Below are 20,124 nucleotides of genomic sequence, written 5' to 3' on the forward strand. Positions count from 1 at the left end.
ACCTGCAATAGGATGGCATGCGATGACCAGGTATCACCTTTGATACAGCTCAATGGCTTCAGAGCTAAGCAAGGCATACTTGACCTTTTGAAGGCTATAGGTACCTCCTCTAGTTTTATGGTGACAGTAATGGTATGTGGAAGGTGAGAGCATCTTCTTAATTAAGGTTATCCAATCAAGGAGCTTTTCAGTGCAAGCAAGGTACTAAGTAAAGGGGTAAGTAATAAACAAGAGACACAAAACCTGGTAAACAAGGGATAAGGGCAACAATGGCAAAGACCAAATGTCTCCAGACAGTAACTGATGGGCCCGTAGGAAATTGTAGGCACAGCTTTGGAGAGGGCCAGTCTGGACTTTGTGACTGGAAAGAAAGGAAAACAAGGGGAATATAAGAGTTTAGGATATTTCAGGTGGGACTGTGCAAAGTTTGTGAAGAGGTGTTTAGGGGAAGGGGGAGCAGGGAAGAACAAAGGAAGAATAGACAGAAGAGGAGCCAGTCATGTGTAAAACGGGGCCAGTCAGTACGCTATGCCTGATCACCACAGTCTGTCCTGTCTTTTTATTAAATCTTTTCTTATCTCTCTGTGTAATCTTCTTCTCTATGCCATGTGTGTGAGTGCTGCAAGGACTCCGTGTCAGCTACTGGGGTGACCGGTGGGAGGGGACTGGGTGCCAGCTCCTGGGGCCAGACCAGGGGTATGGGTGTCCCTGGCCAGTGGTGTCAGCTACTGGATCCAGTGGGGGTCTTTATTCTCCAGCCGCTGGGACAGGAATGGTGTGTGTTCCCCAAACCAGCTACTGGGGGGACTGGAATCAGTGAGGCCAGTGAGGGGCTCAGTGACAGCAATTGAAGTGGGATTGCGGGTCACAGCCCATGTGCCTGGTGCCGGCTGTGACTGTCTGTATCTTCCCCAAACCAGGTGTGCATGGCAGGGTGTGTGTATTCACTGGCAAACTCCAAGCTGGAACAGCCACTAAATGTCAGGCCGCCTGAGGGGCCATGTCAGTGCTCAGGGGATCCACGAATGCACGTGTGCTTGTGAAGCTGGAACATGTCAGTGTGTCTTCTGCACTAATGACCTTCTGCCTCTGCCAGCCCAAGAGGAGGGGGACGTGGCTGTCTGGGCTTGTGTCTGGTGTGAGTCCTGTACGTGGGTGCTGTTGAGTCTCTGGGATGCTGCTTAGTTTCTCTACAGGTTGAACCTGCAAATGGGAAAACAACAGCTGTGTTCCTCAGCCTGGGCAGAGGCCCCCCGTCTCCAAAGTGGGCTCCAGCAGCCAAACAGGAGGGAGTCCCAGACTGGAGCTGCTGGAAGCAATGGACACTTACAACATCCCTTAATAATGGCAATCTGTTAATTTACTCCAATTCCTCCACCAACATTCAAGATAGCTGTAATTAAACCAGTGAATGGAGCTCAGACATTTGCATCATTTTTTATATCTGCTTATTTTGGCACATTTTAACACAGAATCATAGAATCATAGAATGGGTTGGGTTGGAAGGGACCTCAAAGATCATCTAGTTCCAACCCCCCTGCTGTGGGTAGGGACACCCTCCACTAGACCAGGTTGCCCAAAGCCCCATCCAACCTGGCCTTCAACACTTCCAGGGAGGTGGCATCCACAACCTCTCTGGGCAACCTGTGCCAGTGCCTCACCACCCTCACAGGAAAGAATTTCTTTCTCACATCTCATCTAAATCGACCCTCCTTCAGCTTAAACCCATTACCCCTTGTCCTGTCACTACACTCCCTGATAAACAGTCCCTCTCCATCTTTCCTGTAGGCCCCTTCAGGTACTGGAAGGCCGCAATTAGATCTCCCCAGAGCCTTCTTTTCTCCAGGCTGAACAACCCCAACTCTCTCAGCCTGTCCTCACAGGAGAGGTGCTCCAGCCCTCCGATCACCTTCATGGCCCTCCTCTGGACTCTCTCCAACAGCTCCATGTCTCTCCTGTACTGGGGCCCCCAGAGCTGGACGCAGTACTCCAGGTGGGGTCTCACCAGAGCGGAGTAGAGGGGCAGGATCACCTCCCTCGACCTGCTGGTCACACCTCTTTTGATGCAGCCCAGGACACAGTTGGCTTTCTGGGCTGCAGGCGCACACTGCTGGCTCATGTTGAGCTTCTCATCAATCAATACCCCCAAGTCCTTCTCCTCGGGGCTGCTTTCAATCCATTCCTCGCCCAGCCTGTAGTTGTGCTTGGGATTGCCCTGACCCATGTGCAGGACCTTGCACTTGGCCATGTTGAACTTCATGCGGTTCGCACGGGCCCACCTCTCAAGCCTCTCAAGGTCCCTCTGGATGGCATCCCTTCCCTCCAGTGTGTCGACCACACCACACAGCTTGGTGTCGTCAGCAAACTTGCTGAGGGTGCACTCGATCCCATTGTCCATGTTGCCGACAAAGATGTTGAACAGTGTCGGTCCCAATACCGACCCCTGAGGAATACCACTCGTCACTGTTCTCCACTTGGACATTGAGCTGTTGACCACACCTCTTTGAGTGTGACCATCCAGCCAATTCTTTATCCACCGCGTGGTCCATTCATCGAATCCATGTCTCTCCAATCTAGAGACCAGGATGTCGTGCAGGACAGTGTCAAATGCCTTGCACAAGTCCAGGTAGATGATGTCAGTTGCCCTTCCCTTATCCACCAGTGCTGTAACCCCATCATAGGAGGCCACCAAATTTGTCAGGCACGATTTGCCCCTAGTGAAGCTGTGTTGGCTGTCACCAGTCACCTCCTTATTTTCCGTGTGCCTGACCATAGTCTCCAGGACGGTCTGCTCCATCATCTTGCCAGGCACAGAGGTGAGACTGACGGGCCTGTAGTTTCCTGGGTCTTCCTTTTTTCCCTTCTTAAAAATGGGGGTTATGTTCCCCCTCTTCCAGTCGGCGGGAACTTCGCCAGACTGCCAGGACTTCTCAAATATGATGGAGAGTGGCCTGGCCACTTCATCCGCCAGTTCCCTCAAGACCCACGGATGCAACTCATCAGGTCCCATGGACTTGTGCACCTTCCGGTTCCTTAGATATCCTCGAACCTGATCTTCTCCTACAGTGGGCAGTTCTGCATTCTCCCAGTCCCTGCCTTCTGTGACCTGGGCAGTGTGGCTCAAGCATTTGCCAGTGAAGACTGAGGCAAAGAAGTCGTTGAGTACCTCAGCCTTCTCCATATCCTGGATAACCAGGTCACCCATTTCATTCCAGAGGGGACCCACATTTTCCCTCGTCCTCCTCCTCTCACTGACATACCTACAGAAGCTTTTCTTGTTGTCCTTGACCTCCCTGGCCAGACTAATTTGTATCAGGGCTTTGGCTTTCCTAACCTGATCCCTGGCTGCTCGGACAGTTTCTCTGTATTCCTCCCAGGCTACCCGCCCTTGCTTCCACCCTCTGTAGGCTTCCTTGTTTTGTTTGACTTTGCCCAGGAGCTTCTAGTTCATCCACGGGGTCCTCTTGGTGGATTTGCTTGACTTCCTCTTTGTTGGGATGCATCGCTCCTGAGCTTGGAGGAAGTGACCCTTGAATATTAGCCAGCTGTCTCGGGCCCCTCTTCCTTCCAGGGCTTTGTCCCATGGTACTCTACCAAGCAGATCCCTGAAGAGGCCAAAGTCTGCTCTCCTGAAGTCCAGGGTAGTGAGCTTGCTGCGCACCCTCCTTGCTGCCCTGAGGATCCTGAATTCCACCATTTTGTCGTCACTGCAGCCAAGGCTTCCCTTGAGCTTGACATCCCCTACCAGGCCCTCCTTATTGGTGAGAATAAGGTCCAGCATGGCACCTCTCCTCATGGGCTCCTCTATCACTTGGAGGAGAAAGTTGTCATCGACACATTCCAGGAACTTCCTGGATTGCTTGCGCTCAGCTGCGTTGTCCCTCCAGCAGACGTCAGGGTGGTTGAAGTCCCCCATAAGGACCAGGGCTTGTGAGCGTGGGGCTGCTCCTATCTGCCTATAGAGGGCTTCATCTGCTCGGTCCCCCTGGTCAGGTGGCCTGTAGCAGACCCCCCCTATGATGTCCCCTGTCCCTGCCCTCCCTTTAATCCTGACCCATAGGCTCTCGGTCCGCTCCTCATCCACTTCCAACATGGGGAAGTGCAAAGTACTGCACCGGGGGAGGAGCACCCCCTTGTACCATTACAGGCTGGGGGTCAACAGGCTGGAAAGCAGCTTTGCTGAAAATGTCCTGGGGGCGTCCTGATGGACACCAAACTGATGTGAGTCCAAAATGTGCCTTTGTGACATGGAAAGCCAACAGGCTCCTAGGTAATATTAGGAGGAGTGTTGCCAGCAGGTCAAGGGAGGTGTCCATTTCCAGGTTCCCCAGCCTGAGAGGCATGGACATACTGGAGAGAGTCCAAAGAAGGGCCACAGAGATGATGAAGGGCCTGGAGCATCGGTCATATGAAAAAGACTGAGAACTGGGGCTGTTCAGTCTGAAAAAGAGAAGGGTCAGGGAGGAAATCTCATCAATGTGTACAAACACCTGGTCGAGGTGAGTAAAGAAGACAGAGCCACAGTCATCTCAGTGATATCCAGTGACCTGTCAAGGCACTGGGAACAAACTGAAATACAGGTGATTCCATGTAAATATAAGATAAAAATTTTTACTTTGATGGGGTTGAACACTGGCACAGGTTGCCCGGAGAGATTATGGAGTCATCATCCTTGGAGATATTTAAAACCCAACTGGACACAGCCCTGAGCAACCTGCTCTAGCTGACCCTGCCATGAGCAGGGGTGTTGAGCTACATGATCTCCAGACATCCCTTCCAACCTCAGCAATTCCGTAACTTTGTGATTTCTCGTACCATGCATAGTGGCCGTTGGTAACTTCCCAAAACATGGCAAATATTGAATTGCAATGGTAGCCAGTAGGTTAATTTCTTCATTTTCAGAAGGGTAGGTTGAATTTTCCATTTCCTCATCTGTTCAAGTTTGAATGCAGCTGGACTCAACAATCTGGCAGGACCTGAGACACCATCCAGCAACCTCCGTTTCTTTCCACTTTGGGAATACCCTTTTTTTCAGGGATCATTCTGTGTAGTGTATTGTATGCATTACTTAAAATGTACCAAGCCATTTTTCTTCTAAATAGCATTCTTTAACTTCTTTAATGGTAAAGGTGTGGGGAAAGGTGTGGAAGGGGCAATTCTTGTTTACAATGCCCTTTAAAATATATGGAAAAGCAAACCAGACTTTTAATGGTTTAGGGTTTTTTTGGCTGCTTCATTAGCTTCATGTAATATGCAATAGATATTTTGCCAAAAACATTTTATGGGTTTTACAAACAGTTTCTTCCTTCCAAATGCAGAATTTAATAATGGCGCAATGTTTTATAACTTCCACTCTCTTCATATAGCTTGTCTTTAGCCTAAAAACAGAAGTCTTAATTATTTTGATTGCTTCTAGCACCTTCTATGAATTCAGAAGTGATGTTTCAGTAGTTTTGGACTAAAAGCCAGAAGTTTCTGATGAATAACAGGTCCATATAGTTTGAAATAATGATGAGTGAATTCCATGCACACCCTTACCATCAACAGCTCATTAAGAAAGTAGTTAATTTTGCGTGAAAAGTCTTGTTCTAGCTATGTCCAAATGGCCGGCGAATCAAGTGGATTAAATAACCAAGATAATCCTCTCAATTTAACTTTTAAAACGTATTTATAGTTACTTTAGATAATTTTTGTCATTCACAGAATAAGATGCATGCTCTCCTTTAATAGTATTTGAGACTTAATAATAACAACTGCTGACCAGAAATGAAATCAAATTATGCAATAAACATTGCACAGAGAGCAACTGTGCCAAAACCATTTTAATAGATTATGAAAGGAAGTAATTTAAATGTGTAGTTGATTTACAGGCGGAAAGATGCCTTCACATTGACAGAATTTCTGGCACTTCAACTTTTTTTGGCAGACCTTCAACTTTTCATTACAGAGGAAGGAAGAGCTATCTTTTTCAGTTATGTGTGGTTACTACATTTATGTACCCTAGGCTAAGGCCCTGTTTGCACTACTCTAGCAGCACAATATTCATCAAAATTGCCTTACATAGGCAGCTAAGTGTTCCTTCTGAAAGGAAAGATATTCATAGGCCAGCTTCACTTTAAACATTTAGGCCACAAGCTATGTTTTGCAAACAGCTTCTTCTTTCCTTATAAAGAATTTAATAGATCTTTTGTAATAACACACTGCATTGCTATACACATCCCTGGTCACAGGAGGCATCAGAGAGGCGACTGCCACACAATCTACGCAGGAAGTTATTAGAAGGCAAAATAGTCTCCGAGGAACCCTAACCAGCCAGTGTAAGTTTGAACAGCCTTTGGTCTACTCTGAATTATAGAGAAATCCTTAATTATCTCTATAAATGAGACAGCAGAAAGCAACTTGGAATTAATTTGGTTGTTTCTTTTCCTCAGTTGTGCTTTGCAAATTGTTGTCAGATCTTTTTAAATAAGATTCATTGGCTGCAGCGCTCTGCAGCAACTCCCTACATTTGCTCTTCAGATCAGTTTAGGAAAAAAAGATTACACTGTATCTTCAGTTTTTATTCCAATCTTTCTGGGTTTGGGGGGGTGGGGGGGTGGGTGTTTGGGGTTTTTTGTTAGGGTTTTTTGTTTGTTTATTTTCAGCTGTTTCTTGGAGAAGCTTCATAAAATGTAACCTAAAAAACCAGCTAATTATAAAAGTATCCTTTGTCTACCTACTTCTTCAGTGGACCATGACAAGATCAAAGTTTTACCACAGGATTCCAGGTTACAGGTTGACTTCACCAAAATCTTAGAGCTAGTCAACTCTAAAAATGTGAAGTGATTTGTTTAGTAGCAGCTCTGCCTTTCTATTGTAAGATAATCATATTTAGTAGAATTTGACTAAGAGCAATGGAATGTGGTTTGAAAATCTACAAATTAGCACCCATTCATCTAATTTGGGTACTGGAAGACAATGTAGCTGCATCAGCATGATATTGAGCCTACTTTAATTACTGCTGTTGAGAGATACGATTATTAGTTCAACTACAAAACTGCATTAACACTGACACATACCCTTCAGGATCTGAGCTTACATCCCCACGTGACATTGTGCAAAAGTGAGGATGTATGCCAGTTCATCATCAATTGCCTAGAAACTTCACTGTATCCTGGAGGCATGGCCAGAGTAAATGTCAGGGACAACATATGATTCATACTTCTGAAAAACTACTCAAAGGTTTGAAGGTAAAACATAAATGCAACTAAAACTGAGAACAGAATAAATTCAAACATAGAAAGACCTACTCAGATTATGCAGACAGAATTTATACAGCAGTTTTACTAAAAAATTGAAAGGAATTAAAAGAACAATATATAATTATCAAACAGTATATACATTTCTAATGCTTTCATTGAGAAAAATTCCTGTCTTTACAAAACCACTCTTGCCTCAGGGAAAAAGATCAATATATTTCCAGCTGAAAAAAGGAATTATCTCTTTTTCTGTTTTACAACTATTTAGAAAATAAATTTGTCTTAAGCACTGAATCTGCCCAGAACAATTAAACTTTTTGTCTACTAAACTAAAAGCTCTCATGGTATATACACTTCTTACCCACACTGAAAACAGAAAATGTGCATGGTTATTGTGCAGTTTTATGATTGAGTCTACTACTTGCAAATGTACTGGGACAAGCTAAACTTTGGAAAGTAATTTCTGTGTTACAAGAAGAAAAAAAGGAAAAGGAATGGGATTTTTTTTCTAAAAATATTGACATCCCTCATGTGGTTCTTGGACCTCAAAGGACAAGGATGTGATGCAACTAACATTTTGAACGTGCATTCATAAACAAAAGAGAGGAATCTGGAGCCCTTTTAAAGTAGTACATGGACAAATCCTGAAAGAGGACCACATATTCATATGCATGTCCATAGCCTACCACAAACACAACAAGTTTGTCTTGGTAAAGTATTAAACTTTTTTTGTCTGCATAAAAATTTTACCTTAGGCAAAACAGCACAAAACTTAATACTTTCTCCAAAAGCCAGGAAAAATGTTTTGTTTTGCTTTGAGTTTGTTTTGTTTTGTTTCCAGCAAGATTTATTAAGAAAGAAAACAAGCAACTTTGTGGCAATGTGAAGAATTTTTGTTTTATTAAATTAGAGAAAGACTGAATACCACCTGTGTGATTCTGTAATTATACCTGAAACAGCAGGAAAATCTGCTACTACTCATTGAACCTTGCTACTGAGGGAAGTTGAATAGATCATTCATTTCATGGTTCAGGATAGTCATTTCAAATCTGTGTACCACATGTAAAATTAATTCTGACCTTGTCAGTCTCAAGCATGTCCTTCAGATATGGATCATTAAATTCAATCCTTAACACTCCAGGGAAAAGAGCTAAAAAATTGGGGTTTCCTTATATTGCATTCTATGATCTCTGACTAAAACTATATATTGTCTTTGATTTTCCAAATGGAACCATCATTTATATCTTTGACACATGAAAGCTGTGATTCGTGTCTTTCTGAAGAAGATAACTTTCTCAGAACAAATGCTAACCAATCAGTCTAGTCCATGCCTAATCTCTATCTTCATGGCAGCTCATGCAACAAGACAGGCTTAAAAGAGACTAGTACAGTGGTATGTGTCAGTCCCTGTTGCATTCCTTCCTGTGCACCTAGGCATTTCATCTCATGCTGCTGACGTGTAAAGAAGCTGAAGAGAGTGCTGTCCCAACCCTACTATGTCTTCCTCTTCTTTAACGTATTAGTACCACTTATTCGCACAGAGATGAGTGAGCCTCTGCAGGCTGATGAATGAAAACAACCAAGAAGCAAATTTGAGCACTAGATGCATAGTTGTTCACAGTGCTTTTAGTTAGCTCACAACCTTTCTTTGAGATCATTCCAAATAGCAATCTCCAAGACTGGAAAATAGCTTTCTAACCCCTCAGCAGTATTGATCAATCCATGATGTTTGGGCTTTAGCGAAAGGACTGGTCTCTGTTTACATCTAGGGGAATGTAGGGAAAGTATCCCTCTCTCCAGTTTTGGTCATTAAAAGTTAGCTTCTGTTTGAAGGTAGTTGTCTGGGCTCTGATGACTGCTGAGAAACAGGTACTGCCGAGAAAGGAACCTCCAACAGATGGGCTCTTACCACCCTGAGATAGGCACCTATAATGCTCAGGATAAACAACTGTCCGAAGGGGCCAGTCTCTCCTTATTATCTGTAAAGAGAAGTTAGATTTGATCAAATACTTTAGTGTAACTTAAAAAATATAGAATTGTCCAAACAACTGGTAAAAAGCTGCTCTTATGACCTAAGTGACTAATGAGAGAAAAAAGTCCAGAAGAAAGTAGAATAAAACCTGTGTGGAAAAGAAACAAATTTGTCTGCTTCTAGCTTGCTCTCTGCTGCACACTCCTGGTAGAGTTTCTCCAGGTGGACATTCAAGTGTGTTTGGGTTCCACCACACTGAGCCAAGACATTTTTACATTTTTTCTGAAAGCATACTGCAACACTGGCAGCTGACCTCTTTGGCATATCTTCCTATAGAAACACACTTTACAGTCTGCTATAGGAACCTAAATCCAGTTGCTCCAATAGTTCAAGCCCACATATTCCAGAGCTCTAATAATATTTCTCATCCTCCCTCATTGACACACACACACACAAACAGGATGGGAAAAGAATATAAAATCCCAACCCCAAAACATGACATTTTCAGCAGTAACTAGATAACTTCCCTAGGTTATTGCACTCTCATCGCACACAAGCTCAGTGGAGCCACAGTAATATGCTTAGAGATTGATTATGGACAGCCCCTAATGACAGAGAACCACTGCATTAGAAAGTCACAGCTCCTTCTCTGTCCTGAGAATGGGAGACTTTGTGATATCAGTAATACTTTGTGATAGTCTAAGCTAAGAATCTCAGTAGTAAATTGCACATTCGGTTGGTTCACCTAGTCTCTGATCTTTACACCAGCACAAACTCTGACCTTCAGTGGACTTGAAGCAGAAGGTGAATGTGGTCAGTCTCTTTTCTGGAGGAGGGAGAAGATTCATGTTGGCTTCTTCATGCTGAGTTGTCTGTGTTAATCTAACTGGATGTTAATCTGCTATGTTGAACTTTTTCCCTTTTTTTGCAATGTATATCTGGGAGTTTTCATTTTTCCACTAGTAAGGAAACAGAATTTCTATGCATTTTTTTGTAAAAAGTAATTTCTACAACCTTAAAAGAATCTAACAATTCCGGTGAAGAAATTCTTCTAAAGCTGAGATTATTAAATAGTCTTGGTGGATCATTATTACCACAGACAACTGAAAAAACAGTTAGGTAACATCTGAAAAATGAGAGGGTCAATTTTAACAAGTACTACATGCCATTTAAAATTTGAAAAATACAGTATTTGGCTCTGTGTCATCGGGGCTGGAAGAATCATTTTATCATGAGTTTCTACCCTCCTGATGAGAGCACATTGATTTATTCTATCATAAATCAAGACTCCTGCTGGGCTATGAATGAAGGATTTGTAAGGTTTTGGCCTTTAAAAGTGGTTGGGAGTGTAAAGGAGAGAACATGAAAGTTTGCAGTAAGGGAGGTAGAGAATCATGCTGGCCAATAAACACATAGAGCAAAATTAACAACTAGCGTAAGAGGGCACAACCAAGTAAAATCACATTAATTTATGCCAGCATTTCATGTTACCCTTCAACATGGAACTGAAGGGAAAAGCCTGTCTCATCTACCTCAGTCACATAATATCAAAGACAATAGTATCATATGGTCTCTCATATGTATTTATCAAGAGCTCTCCAACACATGGATGTGCAGAAGTGTTGACCTTGAAACTGTGAAACCTTCGATCCATAAACTGCTGTTGATGGGAATGTAGTACTTGAGAGGGGACCCAACAACATTTAAACATGAGAGAATATTGTATTACAAGGTATGAGTAAAATAATATGACAAAAATATGAACAATGCCTTTAATACTTCTTTGCCCATACTTTAACAGGGAAGCATCAACCTTTTCAAAAGTATATACCTTTACTCTCAACTGTGACTCTATAGCCCTTAATTATTATCATCCATTTCATAATTATATGTCATTGCTTTGTCCTTAGATCCTAGCTAGGCCCTAATACAGAACATAAGATGAAATCCTCTATTACACAAAGAGATAATCTAACATAGGTTAGGTAATTTTCATCACAGAGAATTTGCAATTTAACTAAGAATGACTAAGGCTGATTTTCCCCTTGTGGCTTCCAGGTTTGCCATTGCTTCAATGGGGGCATAACACTCTTATTCCCCCATCCACTCCGATTTTCAAAACATTTTCAGGAAAACTTATTTTTTCCATGTCATAAGTACAATGAGATGTTTATTCTTCCTCTCAACACTAATACTTATAGTCCTTAACAAATTATAGTGGAAAGTATGTGGGGTATATTTTTGGTTGGTTGGTTGGTTGGTATTTTCCAGCAAAGTCTTGTTCAATTAATACAGAAAGGCCCACAGTTTAGATCTGGCTGGCAATTTTAAGATTAAAATGTTGACTTGCCCAAACGACAGCAAAAAAAATACATGTGTTCTTAGGATTTCATGATGGAATTTTCACTTTGTGTAATGAGATATAGAGGCCACTGATGGAGAACCCAGTAAAAACAATTATGAAATATTGTGTAACATAGAGAGGAATTTAAGCAAGAACAGATGCAGAGAAGGGTGGAGATCCAGGAAAGAAAGATCAGGGAAGTCAGAGCTTATCACATGAGAGGAGGATAATATGAGCAAGGTTTGTTTAGTCTAGCAAAACAAAAACTGGGAGGGTGCATGATTGGTTTTATATAAGTAAAGGGTAAAACAGAGATGGAGAACAAATAAGAAATCTGGCACAGTGAGAAAGTAAATATGGTCACAGATAGAATTATTTTGAATTAGAATTAGACCTCAAACCATCTCAAAGCAGAAGAACCTCTGAACTTTAAACAGAAGACAGGTCCAGGATTAGCTTTAGCTCAATTTGGTTCTGGAAGTATTTTGAGAGCTTGATTAAATGTAATGAAAATAAGTTATTAAATAGATCTAACTTATAGGATGGTTAGAACTTGAAATTGATGATGTCCAGAGATCCTTTCTAGCATACGTTATTTTAGCTTTTTGTTTAGGATGCATTACCTACTGACATCAGCCTCTATGATCCAGAATCTTCCTGACAATGGTCTTATGAAAACATGTCAATTTCCACATAATTTTCATTGTGACAGACTTCCCAGCTCCAAATGGAGCTGACAATAACCAGACAGAGAAGACCTTCAGAACATTTTCTTAAAATTTGTGATGAACGCTGATTCAAGCTGCTATTTTGTCATTTACATTTTAGGTGAGTGCCTTAACTACCTCACTATTGTCTCAATAGCCACTTATCATCAAGTGCTGAAGTCTACACCAAGGCACAAGCATGTTGTGTTGTGTCTATGAAGCTAATCTTCTAATTATCCAGAGTGAAAGACTTAGCAGAGCATCCCTTGACTACCTCTCCACTGACATTTTTGTCATGACCCAGCCACTATTTCAACCTACTGTGGCTGTTCAGCATTAAATATATAAAATATTTCCAAGAACAGGAGTTGGAATCCCTCTTCAAAATCAAAGGTTTGCACAGGACTGAAACATGACACTGAGAGATCTTAATTTTGCAGACAGACCCTTTTCCATGAGGTGATATCATTCACTATCATGTTATTATAACTATGCTTTGACAAATTACAATTATCTTCATTCAGACAGTGATAAAGAGATATGGATTCAAGCTTATAATGCAATCTGTTGTAAAAGTTAATTGAACCACTTTCAGGCTCAGCTACCATCAACAAAATTTTTCAACTTGTACAGTATAATATTCTCATCTTCAATTATATTTTAATGGGCTTCCAAAGACAGCTCATTTATAATTGTGTCTTTAACATCATTTTGTTATAGATACATCCTTCCCCAAATGCTTAGAACAATTATCTCAATTAGTAGGTTCCTGTAGAATTTTTTTATTTTTCTCACATTTTCACTCAGTTTCAGTTATTGAGGTTCTGCTTGTGATGCAGAATAATTCTGAAGGGTCCGTAGACAAATCTATCCTCTAAATGTACTTTTCGGGTTAGGTTCTGCATTTGCCATTCTGGTGGGCAATTTCAGAATAGGATTCAGAAGTGAAGTAAAATATTAAAGCCTGTTAAAGTTTACTTTGACAAATTGAAGCAGTATGGAAGGTACACTGAAAAACTCTGTGCTTCGATTAAGGAGTTGTATGAAATCAGCCAACAGGGAATGTGAAACCTAGAAAGTTATTCTAAATCATATCCACTCTCCAAAATCTAGACAAATCACAGTTTTAAGTTGTATTCTGGAGAGTACAGAACCCAAAATTCATTCCTGAATGTAACCATCTGAAAGCAGACCTTGAAAGAGCTACTAGGTCCTCATTCTTTTAATAAAAGGTGTTAAGGGGGAATAATGATCATCATAAAACTGGAGTGATGAAGCCTCTTTCTCAAAAAATGAGCTTTAGTTTCTTCCTCTTGTTGAAGAATGCCAGTCCGTGATTCCTCCTTTGCAGCTGTGGTGGGTTGACCCTGGCTGGAGGCCAGGTGCCCACCAGAGCCGCTCTATCACTCCCCTCATTCACCAAACAGGGGAGAAAAGACATAACGAAATGCTTGTAGGTCGAGATAAGGACAGGGAGAGATCACTCACTAATTGTTGTCACGAGCAAAACAGACCAAACTTAGAGAGGGAATTCATCTAATTTATTACTAGGCAAAACAGAGTAGAGGAATGAGAAAATAAAATCAACTCTTAAAACACCTCCCCCCACCCCTCCCATCTTCCCGGGCTCAACTTCACTCCCGGCTTCAACCTTCCCCCCCTCAGCGGCACAGGGGGACGGGGAGTAGGGGTTACGGTCAGTTCATCACACGGTGTTTCTGCCGCTTCTTCATCCTCAGGGGGAGGACTCCTCTCATCGTTCCCCTGCTCCAGCATGGAGTCCCTCTCACGGGGTGCAGACCTTCAGGAGCAAACTGCTCCAGCATGGGGTCCCCCACGGGGTCACAAGTCCTGCCAGCAAACCTGCCCTAGCGTGGGCTCCCCTCTTCACGGGTCCACAGGTCCGGCCTGGAACTTGCTCCAGTGTGGGCTTCCCACGGGGTCACAGCCTCCTTCAGGTGCCTCCACCTGCTCCGGCGTGGGGTCCTCCACGGGCTGCAGGTGGAATCTCTACACCCCCTCATCCTTCCTCCATGGGCTGCAGGGGGACAGCCTGCTTCACCATGGTCTTCACCACGGGCTGCAGGGGGATCTCTGCTCCGGCGCCTGGAGCACCTCCTCCCCCTCCATCTGCACTGACCTTGGTGTCTGCAGAGTTTCTTACATCTTCTCACTCCTCTCTCCAGCTGCAAAAGCTCTCTCTCTGTGTTTTTCTTCTTCTTAAATATGTTATCACAGAGGCGCTGATTGGCTTGGCCTTGGCCAGCGGCGGGTCCATCTTGGAGCCGGCTGGCATTGGCTCTGTCAGACACAGGGGGAGCTTCTAGCAGCTTCTCACAGAAGCCACCCCTGTAGCCCCCCTGTTACCAAAACCTTGCCACGCAAACCCAACACAGCAGCTGACTGCCCAAACCAAGAAAACTTACTGGAGATGCTTATGTAGCAGAAAAGAAAGGAGAAAAGAGATTTTGTGGAAGTGAGGAGTAGTACTCTTTACCCACCTTGCTGGTGCCCACCAATGTTCAGAAAAAGACAGCAGAATTCATGAGGCCAGAAAATCATTAGACAAGAAGAAACATGACTATGTCCCTGTGCGGTGTCTAAAGCTCTAAAACATGTCAGGAAACCTAGGCTTCCAGTGCCTGCTCCTAAAACTTATTTTTACTTAATAGAAAATTTATAAAAAAGGCTTATAGAGGAAGCACTAGCCTATCCTTTATCAGACGAGTGAACTAGCATTAGGTCAAAAAAAAAAAAAAAAAAGGCTAAAAACTGGAAACAGCCTGGCACAGGTATACCTTAACCATACATCAGACATTATATATAGGATGTGATTCATTTAGGCACATTTAGGTTCCTAGTAGCATTTGAATTATTCTCACATACCTTAGACTTTGAAATGGAGCTGGTAGACATGGTACAGGACTGATGGGAGACCCTTACCCTCTGGAGAGGGCAAGCAAAATGCCACAGGATTGTTCAAATGGCACTAACAATGCATGATAAGGCAACTGAATCAGTCCCTGAGTTTCTAATTTTGGGAAATTTCCCTTCAATGTGCTGCAGTCCAACAAAATGACAGGCACTCTGTTGGCTGCTCCCAGTCTTGAAATGGTAAAATCCATTGAGACAGCTCATGAAGAGACTGGGGACAGAACCGGATGGAAAAAGTGGGAATTGAGAAAATCTGGCGGGCTTGGAGAGCTTACAGAGAGGGGGAGAAGATTGGGAGAAAGGAAGCAGACTTCACTATTGCTCAGAACAACAAAATACACAAAGGGGAACTTTTTCTTGAGGGAGGCCAAAATCACCACATAAATTCATAAGGACAGACAGCATCAGATCTGATGCTGATAGCAGCAGCGCAGCTGCTCCCAGTCACATGCCTCTGACAGCACGGCACTGGAAGGTACCAGTGAAACAGCTGCTGTCTTTTTAGTCACTTGTTCTTTTTTCTTGTCTTCTTAATCTCATAATATTTGGGGTTATTCTCAGGATGATTTTGTGTCCAACTTGTGATGTACGGCATTTATGTTCATGTCACTATAGACACTTCTGCCTTTTCTAGAGACAGGAGGAATGTTGCTTGAGGCTCTAGAAGCAGCTTTAGGAGGAATTTATTTAGAGTTTACCAGTAACTGAAACACACAGAACGTATACCACTCTTGGGATAAGACACACACACAAAAAAAAACCCCAAACAAACAAAAAAACCCCAAAACCCACACATGAAAAAGAGTGTCTGAAAAACACACTGCTATCTGTCAGTACATGCAGTCTATTTCCCAAAGCACAGTTCTCTAGACGCTCAGGGTGTTTTTTTTTTTTAAAAAAAAAACCTTTGGTCATATTTCCTTTATTTATTTTTCTTTGAGTTACTTTACTTGAATGATAAGTAAAATTGTCCTATTTCAGTGGGAATAAGTGGCAAACATTACTCATCAATGAAGGATGGAACAAAAAATGTAAATCTCAGGGACACTTGACAATTCATATCCCACTTGTTGGAGGACTGGTGCATTACAGACAGGAGAAGACCTTAGAGAAGGTAGCCCTGTCATATTAATGACATTCCTTTTTTCACTGTCTTTAAAACCAGAAATATCAGAAGTACAAGCATTACCAACAAGTCAGCATTACAGGACTTAGACCACAACATTTTGCTCTCTCTTCTACATTCAAATTACGTACCACATTTAATTTCCTTGTCTTTTAAAGCTCTGAACACCTCTGTCTACATATTGTTTTCAGTTCTCCTTTTTGACTTTTCCAGGCTGTAAAATTCCCTTCTGTCCTGAGTTAGAAGTACTCTTTAGTTGAGTGATTTTCTGTTTCCTTCTCCTCCTTTCATCTTACTTTCAGTCTGCCTGCCCTACTCACAAGTTTCTCTGTCTTTCTATACATCAAACAGCTTCCGTTCCACACTCAGCTGCCTCCATTGTACACACATTCAGTGCACGAAATACTTTTGCACCAGCAGACCACCAGGTACAATCAACTGGTCATTACCTGTGGGCAGTGCATCCATTTCGCAGAAAAAAGCGTGCTATGGCGGCAGAGTCTCCAAGGCTGGCTCCATGCAGAGCAGTACATGAACAAGGATGCATTGCTTCCAAGGTTAGCTCAGTACATGTTTGCCTGGTTTTGGACACTGAGCTAAAAAGCCCTGCCAGACTTGAGCTGGCTCCCCACAGAGTCATTCTCGCTTGTCTGTAGCACACTCTCAAACACACACTGCACTACTTATGTCATCCAAGGTCTCTCATCCCCCCACCCCAGTACCCTGGATAATGACTGTGACAGCGTGGTGTTTTGATCTTCTACCCATATCTACCCTTATCTTATCTATAAAGAAAGGCATGCATAATGTATGTGGTGTATGTTTTCCTAAATTTGCATTGATATGGAAACAGACCAAATAATCTTGCAGGTATTTTCCATTGCAACAGACTGAAGTCTGTAACTGAAAAGGGGAAAAATTGCTAGATTCTTTGAGAGAATTTACATTTTCCTCGTGTGAAATGAAAAAGCACGGTTAAAATCAAAGTTTTCTGGCAATTTTCATCTTTTTGAGACACAAAGTCAGTATTCTAATTGTAAGGAGTGAATCACTCCCAAAATATGTTGCTATGTGCATATGTCTCAGGTATAGTTTAGCTGAGGAGTTTTCTTATGGAAATATATTAGTCTCTGAAACATGCTGGCATGAAATATAACTGAGTTTTAGTTCTGAGATTAGGATCTGTTAATTCCTGAAGATCCAAAAAATCATCATGACAGATTTATAACTCAGAAACTCTGAAGGAAATTTATCGAACATACTTAAACAGACTTTGAATTACCTGCTAGCTAATTAGAAATGGCTCCAAAGCTGGCCACTGTAAAAGACTTCTCAGTAAATTGTTTTCAAACCCTAGGGCAGGTTGTAGTCATTATGTTTCCTTTACACTCTACACAAGATGGTCTTTGTTTAGTAGCCTGCATGTTACATGTATCCTTTCACGTTTCCCTAATGTTCCTAATTATTTATTTATTTTAATTTTTAATGCAATGCTGTTCCATTATTGGGCCATGTGGCCATTTTTAGAGTGGCTGCTAGCTCTCTCTGTCACTGGCCCCCATCTAAAAAGTCAGCATTTCGGTGTCCTTGAAAATAAAAAGAAGAAAGAGAGAAGGAAATACAAGGAAAGAGGGAAAGAGATAAATGGGGAGGGCGGGCTGGGGGGGGAAGACTGAATGCAAGAAAGAGAAAGAAAAATACAAATCTACAAATCCATGGAACAGAAGACTGCATCAAAAAGGAAATAAATATACAGAAAATTAAAAATACAGCTGTGTATGTGACTCTGCTGACATTTCTGAAACTGTTTAGTAAGTCTACTTCTATTTAAATTTTAGCAAGTGTTTAAGTATTTACAAACTAATTTATGTGCAAAAGGAGTGTGCAAAGCACCCAGCAACTTCTTTTGCTAAATAACCACTTTTTGGCATGCTGAAAAGGTGATGCACTGTGCACTGAAGCCCTCTCATCCGCAGTTGTCTTTCAGTAAGTTCCAGACATGAACGAGATGAGAATCTGACAGGATATGAATACAGAGCCCCCCCTTTTTTTTCAGCTAGCACCATATATATAGGCCAAATCAGAATACCGTCCTTACTCTTTTGGTGGATTCCTTCTTCCCATGACACTTTTTCCTAATCTTTCTCACACTCTGCCCTAAGCTTTCTTAGTAAGTCTTCACTTGCACTCACGTGTACTCACACCAGAATCACTGCCCAGTGGGAGGCATGATAGTCCAGATCCAACCCACACTTGAACCGAGAGCATCCAGAACTGCTTTATTCCATGCTCTACCACTGAATTTCATTCAAAGGGAAGTTCAGCATCGTTCAGTCTCAAATTCAGGTCCAAGCCTCAATCCAGAGAGGATTGCCACATTTTCGTAACTGTTAGAAACAGGTATTTTTTAACTTGTTCCAATAATATGCAAAGCTGTGTAGGAATAAAACCATGTTTTCGTTAGGTCTGTAAAACCATGGCATTCTGATCAGCAATTGGTACTACTTGTTCATACCAAACATGAGCACTGCCAGATAAATTAGAAAAGTCATCTTCAGAATAATACCTTAAAATACAATATATCAGCCTTTAAATTCAAAGTATTTCTGCCTCTAATCACTGATATCTCATTGATAGATTCTTTTTTTGTACAAGTTTTCCAGTTAATTACAAGAACATTTGCAGCAAATGTTGCATCTCTTTAAAAAAAGCCCTAATCATCACTGAAAGAAATTTAAAGCACAGTTAATCATCAGGGAACAGAGAGAGGAAATATCTGTGTCTTGCAGCCACAACTATGAAAAAAGTTTACAAATCTGTGACATCATAAACTACTAATTATTTCCACACTTAGGGAAATATTAGAATTTATTAGGGTCTTTTCAAGATATGGAAAATATTCCACAAGTGAGGCAACTGTAATTCAGGAGAGGTGGAGTCCAAAATGAATTATTAAGGTCATTTCTTCAAGAATGAATATAAATATTTTCCACATTTCGCTACACCAGCTACAGTATATGCATGAATATACATCTTAAATGCTGGCATTCATGGGGTCAGTGCATACGTAATAGCTATCCTATCTATTTTAGGAATTTTGAAGGCACATGTCGCTTTGGAATCTAATTACCTTTCATATTTATGTAAGTTTAAGAACTAAAAGAAACTTAGTATATGTCTTCCATGTTTGCTAGCACAGTATTTAAAGTGAAAACTGTATGCAGAAACTTTGGTAACTGGAATGACAAATCGATGTTGGTATATTCTGAATGTTTACACTATTAAAGATAAATGCCATAGGAGAAGTGGGTGGGCCTGGAGCATTCCACAGCGTTCTTATGTTTGCATTAAGAATCAATCTAATTAATGTTTTACGAGGCTTGATCTTGACCTTAGGGTTTTATGGAACTGGACAAAACCACTATACCAGAACATTTTTTTTTAGGACTTGTTGCTCTAAATAAAAGAACCAGTGATAGTGCCAGAAAGGCATACAGCTGCAGTGTCTTTACTGTGATTACTATTTCCTTTTTCGTCTATAACTGTGTTGGCTGGCCTGGTTACAAGTCCCAGTCAATGCATCTTGACATTCCCCCCCGTCCTGCCCTTCCCGGACAGGCAGCCAGGCTCAGTTTGGTTGCTCGTGGTCAGATGAGACTACATGTTCAAATGAAGTGGCAAACTGGACAGAAAGCAAGAGCAGAAGCTCAGGGATGAGGGGAATGATGTTATCTTTAGCCACACGGTTTGATCCAAAAGGAAACATGTGAAGAGATCTTACAGTCTTCACTTCTCTATCTGCT

This window comes from Grus americana, chromosome 1, assembly GCF_028858705.1.
Source record: "Grus americana isolate bGruAme1 chromosome 1, bGruAme1.mat, whole genome shotgun sequence".
In the NCBI taxonomy this organism is placed as follows: Eukaryota; Metazoa; Chordata; class Aves; order Gruiformes; family Gruidae; genus Grus; species Grus americana.